The sequence below is a fragment of the Chiloscyllium plagiosum genome, chromosome 3, assembly GCF_004010195.1.
Source record: "Chiloscyllium plagiosum isolate BGI_BamShark_2017 chromosome 3, ASM401019v2, whole genome shotgun sequence".
NCBI lineage: Eukaryota > Metazoa > Chordata > Chondrichthyes > Orectolobiformes > Hemiscylliidae > Chiloscyllium > Chiloscyllium plagiosum.
The window spans coordinates 125,943,342-125,951,701 of NC_057712.1; the positions used below are offsets into that span (position 1 = coordinate 125,943,342).

General features: G+C 47.1%; 2 non-coding genes across 2 annotated transcripts; both read left to right on the plus strand.

Moving 5' to 3' along the window:
* Positions 1–73, plus strand: trnar-ccg. The gene has a single exon. It is a non-coding gene; the product is annotated as a tRNA-Arg (tRNA).
* Positions 74–1,465: 1,392 nt separating this feature from the next.
* On the plus strand, positions 1,466–1,538 carry trnar-ccg. The gene has a single exon. It is a non-coding gene; the product is annotated as a tRNA-Arg (tRNA).
* Positions 1,539–8,360: the final 6,822 nt, after the last annotated feature.

Consider the following 8,360-nt stretch of genomic DNA (forward strand, 5'->3'; position numbering starts at 1 on the left):
GCCCCAGTGGCCTAATGGATAAGGCATTGGCCTCCGGAGCCAGGGATTGTGGGTTCAAGTCCCACCTGGGGTGCTGTAGATTGCTGCTTTGGTTTGGGCACTGGTTCATGGCTGTCTCCTGCCTGATGGGCAACCCTTGCATGATCTGTGGACTGTTTAACTGGCGATTGGACCTGGGTGTCTCTTGTGATAGGGCACATGGTGGAATTTGAATTCAGATTTTAATAAATCCGGAAATAAGAATCAACTGATGACTGCGAAATCATTGTTAATTGTTGAAAGATTTAGCCTGATTCACTATATGCCATGAAGGGAAGGAAATCTACTATCCCCAGCTGTTCTAGCCTACATGTGACTCCAGACCCACAGCTGCCTGGGTGACTTACAGCACTGTCTGAATTGGTTCAGCTGGTTCAATCGCCACCAAGTCTCCACAAAGAAATGAAACCAGAGGGATCACAACAGCAGAGCCAGCCCCTGTCGACCCTGCAAAGTCCTCCTCACTAACATCTGGAGGGGCTAGTGCCAACATTGGGAGAACTGTCTCACTGACTAACCAAGCAACAGCCTGACACAGTCACTCACGGAATCATACTGTCCAGACAATGACCCAGACACCACCATCACTGTTGCCCAGGTATGTCCTGGACATAAAGGGCAAGACAAATCTAACCTGAACAATTAGCGCCCCATGGAAGATGACATAATTGATCAGAAAAGTCGACCTGATGAAGGGCTTTTTCCCTAAACGTCGATTCTCCTGCTCCTCGGATGCTGCCTGACCTGCTGTGCTTTCTAGCACCACTCTAATCTTAACTCTAATCTCCAGCTTCAAAGTTTGGGTGAAGATTTGTAGCTCGGGTGCTCGTTGTTGTGGTTCTGTTCGCCGAGCTGGAAATTTTTGTTGCAAACGTTTCGTCCCCTGTCTAGGTGACATCCTCAGTGCTTGGGAGCCTCCTGTGAAGCGCTTCTGTGGTGTTTCCTCCGGCATTTATAGTGGCCTGTCCCTGCCAACCACACAAACCAACAGCCACACTCAGACAACAACTCACCAGAATTGGACTGTGCTGCCTGGTAGAGGCAGATTCTATTGGAGGTTTCAAAGAGAGCTGGATATATATATTTGAAAGGGATGGATTTAGAGAGCGGCAGAGATAAGGCGAGGAGATTCCGACTCGCTGGGTAGGTCTTTCAGGAGTCAGAACAGACAGGATGGTTCAAATGGCCTCCCTCTGTCCTGTAAAGGTCTATGATTGTATATCCTCACCCCTCATCCAGTGACCGTTACATTCAATCTATTACTTTAGAATTGCTTGGGTTGTATTACAGCTGTGATAGGTCTGAAACTTCAAATGTTTGCAATGCAATGATTTAAAAGTCTCTCCATTGCTGCTTTAATTGAAATGAAGCTTTCTTTGGACAAAATATCAAATTTCTTGTTTCGCTGTACTCCTGCCCCAACAAAGCCCCAGTGGCCTAATGGATAAGGCATTGGCCTCCGGAGCCAGGGATTGTGGGTTCAAGTCCCACCTGGGGTACTGTAGGTTAACATTGGTTGTTGAGCATCTACTGACTGCGCTGTCCTCTTTAGGAGGAGTTAGTGGCATAATCTGCCAGGCAGATGGTGGAGTTCGATTTCAGCTTTTAAAAAAGAATTGACTGATGACTGTGAAATCGTTGTTTGTCGAAAGACCAGCTTGATTCAGTAAATGCCATTAAGGGAAGGAAATCTACCATCCCCAGCTGGTCTGGCCTACTTGTGACTCCTGACCCACAGCTGCCATCTGAATCGTATGTCCTGGACATCAAGGCAAGACAAATCTAACCCGAACAATTAGCTCCCCGTGGAAGATAACATAACTGACCAGACAGGTCGACCTGATGAAGGGCTTTTTCCCAAAACGTCGATTCTCCAACTCCTCAGATGCTGCCTGACCTGCTGTGCTTTTCCAGCACCACTCTAATCTTGACTCTAATCTCCAGCACCTGCAGTCCTCACTTCCGCCCTTTGGACTGTGCTGCCTGGTAGAGGCAGATTCTATTGGAGGTTTCAAAGAGACCTGGATATATATATTTGAAAGGGATGGATTTAGAGGGCGGCAGAGATAAGGCGAGGAGATTCCGACTCGCTGGGTAGGTCTTTCAGGAGTCAGAACAGACAGGATGGTTCAAATGGCCTCCCTCTGTCCTGTAAAGGTCTATGATTCTATTGTCCTCACCCCTCATCCAGTGACCATTACTTTCAATCTATTACTTTAGAATTGCTTGGGTTGTAATATTGCTGTGATAGGTCTGAAGCTTCAATCTCCCCATTGCTGCTCTAATTGAAATGAAGCTTTTCTTTACAAAATAACCATATTTCATGATTCCCTGTATTCAGCTTGACGTGTGGACCCAGTGGCGTAATGGGTAAGACACTGGCTTTCCTCTCTTCCCCCCCCCCCCCACAGAGGTTGTGGGTTCAGGTCCCACCTTGGGGTGTTGTAGGTTACTGTTGGGAATCTAGTGTCTACTGATTGCTATCTTCTTCTCAGATGAGAGACCATAGCATAATCTGCTGACTGCTTATCCAGAAACTCAGTGGATGGGACCTGGGTTCCAATCCCAACAGGGCAGATGCTGAATTTGTTCAGCTTTTAAAAAAATCTGGAATTAAGAATCGACTGATGACTGCTAAATCGTTGTTGATTGTCAAGAAAACTGCATGGTTGACTAAATGCCACTAAGGGAAGGAAATCTACTGTACCCAGCTGGTCTGGCCTACATGTGGCTCCAGACCCACAGCTGCCTGGGTGACCTATAGCACTGTTTGAATTGGCCCAGCAAGTTACTCAGCTGTTTCAATCGCCACCAAGTCTCCACAAAGAAATGAAACCAGAGGGATCACCTCGGCACCTGAAAAGACGACGGCAGAGCCAGCCCCTGTCGACCCGGCAAAGTCCTCCTCACTAACATCTGGAGGGATTAGTGCCAACATTGGGAGAGCTGTCTCATTGACTAACCAAGCAACAGCCTGACACAGTCACTCACGGAATCATACTGTCCAGACAATGACCCAGACAGCACCATCACTATTGCTCAGGTATGTCCCGAACATAAAAGGCAAGACAAGTCTAACCTGAACAATTAGCGTCCCATGGACGATGACATAATTGACCAGACAAATCAACGTTTCGGACAAAAGCCCGTCATCTTCCTGATTTTCCTGCTCCTCGGATGCTGTCTGACCTGCTGTGCTTTTCCAGCACCACACTCTCGACTCTGATCTCCAGCATCTGCAGTCCTCACTTTCACCTAATTGACCAGACACTCAGCTGGACTCACCGTATAAACACAATGGCTACAAGAGCAGATCAGAGGCTAGGAATACTGTGGTGAGTAACTCACCTCTTGACTCCCCAAAGTCTATCCACTATCTACAAAGCACAAGGCAGGAGTGTGAGGGAATACTCCCCACTTGCCCTGGATGGTGCAGCTCCAACAACACTCAAGAAGCTCAACACCATCCAGGACAAAGCAGCCCGCTTGATTAACACCACACCCACAAGCATCATCTCCCTCCACCAATGATGCTCAGTAGCAGCAGTATGTACTATCTAAAAGATGCACTGCAGAAATTCACCAAAGATCCTTAGACAGCACCTTCTAAACCATGACCACTTCCATCTAGAAGATCAAGGGCAGCAGATATTGGGAACACCACCACTTTCTCAAGGGGCAACATGGGATAAGCAGTAAATGCTTACCATCCAGTGACACCCACATCCCCATAAATAAACTGTAAAAATTCCCTCCCTTTATCAATGTTGTAAAGTATCAACAGTGTGTACAATACGCTGTACAAAGACGTATGACAAGAACTGTCCTTCAAGAGCACCTATCAAATCCACCATTTCTATCACCAAGAGGGAGAAAGGCTGGATGTCCTTAGGAGCATTAACCCTCGAGGTCGTGCATCATTCTGACTTGGAATAATATCATCATTCCTTCAGTTCTGGTCTCCCTGCTATCGGAAGGATGCAGTGAAATGTGAACGGATGCAGAAAAGGATGTTGCTGAGTTTAGAGGGTTTGAGCTACAGGGAGAGGCTGATAAGCTTGGGCTGTTTTTCCCTGGAGCGTTGGAGACTGATGGGTGACCTTATAGAGATTTATAATATTATGAGGAGGCATGTATCGGGTGAATAGGGGAGTCCAAAACTAGACGGCGTAGGTTTAAGGTGAGTGGGGTAAGATTTAAAAGGGACCTGAGGGGCAACTTTTTCACGCAGAGGGTGGTGTGTGTATGGAACGAGCTGCCAGAGGATGTGGTGGAGGCTGGTACATTTACAGCATTTAAAAGGCATCTGGATGGGTTTAGAGTGATATGGGCCAAGTGCTGGCAAATGGGACTGGATTAATTTAGGATATTTGGTCGGCATGGACGAGTTGGACCGAAGTGTCTGTTTCCATCCATCAATCACCAGAGGGTTTGCGGTCGTGAGAGGAAGGGATGGGTGGAGGACCCCGAGAATGGGGGGGATGCTTGACTCTGATGGGGTTCCTTGCTTTAGCAACATTATGTTCAGAGAAGTCAAACATGACAGAGCTCCGGCACCGAATGAGTACCCCGTGACCTTCTCCTAACACAGGAAGAGCACACACGCTGGCATCAACGTGAGATCTGTGATGCCGCAGCTGGTGAATAGCCCACCACAATACACTGCCGAGCTTCCACGTGTGTGGAACTGCTGATTGGATGGAAGTCCGAGTGGAGAGAAAATAAAATCACATCGTGATTGATAATCATCCTCATAAATGTCTCGTGACCCCACAGGAGATCAGCAATTGGCAAAGTTTAATTAGCTGTGTTTTTCAAAAAAATTTATTTTAGCTGGAAGCAGCTGTTACACATCACTTGGGCTATACCCAGGACTACAGCTTGCAAATTGCATCTGCTGCTTGATATTGTGTTGCATTGTGATAGATTTTAACGCCACACTGCCTGTCTTCTCCCTTTCCTGCTGCAATGTCCCCCACAGTGGCCTGGAAACAAATGGCTTCCAAGATGGCACCTGGACAATATGGCGCCATGGCAACTACTCCCAAAATGGTGCCCAAGTGTCAATACTGGCCTGTAACCTGCCCCTTGAGAGGATACAGGCTGAAGATGATCCCAGGTATCAGGAATCTAAGCTATGAACAAAGGTTAAAGATGTTGCTCCCCTCTCACTCCCATGATGACCTCTCCTGGTCAGAACACTACTCAATCTGCTCCTGTCCATCCTCCTCCCCAGACTTTGTGTCATCCTTTTTTTTATCATTCCGATAACATTGTTGGTCAGTGAAGGAATCTGGTTCTTGAAGTGAGATAAGAACAAACTGGCTCATTGATTGTTTCCTTCCCTTGTAATTTGGAAACTTGCTGAGTTGACCTTTTCAACAGGAACAGTTTCCCCAATGTCACAGTGTCAGGTTAAACCTCCTTTTCTCCAGTCTCCACATTCGTGTCAGGGCGAGAAAGGGAGAGTTAATTACTTTGTGTCCCTTTAATTGATTTGCCCTCAGGATGGGGGCAGGTTCGGAGGGGGGTAGGAATGGGGATGGAGCCATTCTTCAATAAACCTTGCCCTTTTTTATGCCCATCTCTGGTTGCCCTGAAATGTAGTGAACAAAGTTAAAACTCACACAATACCAGGTTATAGTCCAACAGGTTTATTTGGAAGCACCAGCTTTCAGAGCGCCCGTCCTTCGTCAGGTACCTACTGGGGCAGGATCATAGGACACAGAATTTATAGCAAAAGATTAAAGTGTCATACACTGATGCGATGTATTGGACAAACCAGTTCTGTGATACTTTGATCTTTTACAAGTGTCCTATGATCCTGCCCCACTGACGAAGGAGCAGTGCTCCGAAAGTTAGTGCTTTCAAATAAACCTGTTGGACTATAACCTGGTGTTGTGTGAGTTTGAATTTTGTCCACTCCAGTCCAACACTGGCAGCTCCATACCATGTGCTGAAATATGGTGGCAGTGGGCATTCTTCTTAAGCCTCGGGCATAGCAGTTTAGAGACGACTGAGTGGTTTAGTTCAGGGAACAATCGCGAGTGTGGATGGATGTCACAGTTTGGCCAAAATGCAAGGACTGTGGTCTTTGCATTGGGTTTTAAGAGTCACACAATGCGAGGGCACAGAGAAACATCTCTCGGCCAATCGAGTCTGTGACAATCAAAGACAACAACAGGACCACTCTATTCCCACTTTCCAACGCTTGGCATCACAATTGCACATCTAAGTCCACCTTCAAACCTCTGAAGGTTTCTGCCAGATTCACACATCCCCCGGGTGAAAATAGTTAACATCACATTCCCCTCCAAACCTCCTGCCCCTTGCCATGAATCTATGCAGCTGCTCAAGAAGGCAGCTCAGCACCACCTTCTCAAGGGCAACTAGGGATAGGCAATAAATGCTGGGCCCAGCCACTGACACCCATGTCCCTTGAAGGAATGAAAAAAACCCCTCTCAATTAATCCCTATACCAAGGGGAACAGTTAATTCCTGCTTAACCCTAACCCTAAATCTAACCCTAACCTAACCCTAATCCTAACCCTTCATCATTTTGTACACCTCAATCATACCCTTTGTCAATCTCCTCTGCTCTAACCCCAGTCTGTCCGGTCTCTCTTCAGAACTGAAACTCTCCAGCCCAGACAACATGCTGGTAAACCTCCTCTGCACCTTCTCCAATGTTATCACATTCCTCCTGTAATATGGACACTGAAAATAATTCTGCGAGGTAAAAACAATGACTGCAGATGCTGGAAACCAGATTCTGGATCAGTGGTGCTGGAAGAGCACAGCAGTTCAGGCAGCATCCGACGAGCAGCAAAATCGACGTTTCGGGCAAAAGCCCTTCATCAGGAATAAAGGCAGAGAGCCTGAAGCGTGGAGAGATAAGCTAGAGGAGGGTGGGGGTGGGGAGAGAGTAGCCTGAATTGCTGTGCTCTTCCAGCACCACTGATCCAGAAACTGAAAATAATTCTGCCTATTCACAATCTCCTTGTATTGAATTATGTTTATTGAACCTAGGATAGGTTACAATGCAGTTTGGCTGGTTATGTCTGTAATGGTTCTCTCTAACAATCTAAGATATAATGGTGAAACGGTGGCTCAGTGGTTATCACTGCCTCCTCAAAGCACCAGGGATCCGGGTTCAATTCCAGCCTTGAGCGACTGTCAGTGTGGGGTTTGCACATTCTCCCCGTGTCTGCATGGTTAGGTGCATGGGGAAATGTAGGAATTGGATACGGAGTTAGGTCTGTGTAGGATGCTGTTTGGAGGGTTGGTGCAGACTCGATGGGCTGAATGGCCTACTCCCACACTTTGGGGATCCTATGACCCTGTTCCAATGTGACTAATTCTAGCCTTGGCTCTGGATAATGAATTGGCACACAATATCGGGTACTGCTCCACCACTGAGGAACACTTCACTCTCTCTGTAATATGTGTTACATACATATCGTCACAATGTCCCAAACCCCTGTGACCTATGGGCTTGGGTCTGTTTCAGGTGGTCAGTCTGGATGATACCCTCGGTTTGTGTTTGCGATGTTTGACCAGTCCACCCTGTGAAGAAAAACCCAGCACCAACCCCCCACATATTATGCAAAGCTGTCTTCTTTGAGCTCTCTCTTTAGACACGTTCCCGAGCCTCCCTGTCTTATCTATAAGCCAGTGCCTAGAATGGGGGGTATCTGATGGTGGGTTGTCTTCAACCTGCTCAAAACTGGCTTTGTTCACCAGGACTATGCAGCATTCACTGTGATTTTCTGTAACCTGGGGCAGTGAGAGGGGTATTGACTCATAGAACATAGAACATAGAAGAATACAGCGCAGTAGAGGCCCTTCGGCCCTCGATGTTGCGCTGATCCAAGCCCACCTAACCTACACTCGCCCACTATCCTCCATATGCCTATCCAATGCCCGCTTAAATGCCCATAATGAGGGAGAGTCCACCACTGCTACTGGCAGGGCATTCCATGAACTCACAACTCGCTGAGTAAAGAACCTACCCCTAACATCTGTCCTATACCTACCCCCCCTTAATTTAAATTAAAGCTATGCCCCCTCGTAATAGCTGACTCCATACGTGGAAAAAGATTCTCACTGTCAACCCTATCTAAACCCCTAATCATCTTGTACACCTCTATCAAGTCACCCCTAAACCTTCTTTTCTCCAATGAAAACAACCCCAAGTGCCTCAGCCTGTCCTCATATGTTCTTTCTACCATACCAGGAAACATACTGGTAAACCTCCTCTGCACCCGTTCCAGTACCTCCACATCCTTCCTATAGTATGGCAACCAAAACTGCACACAATA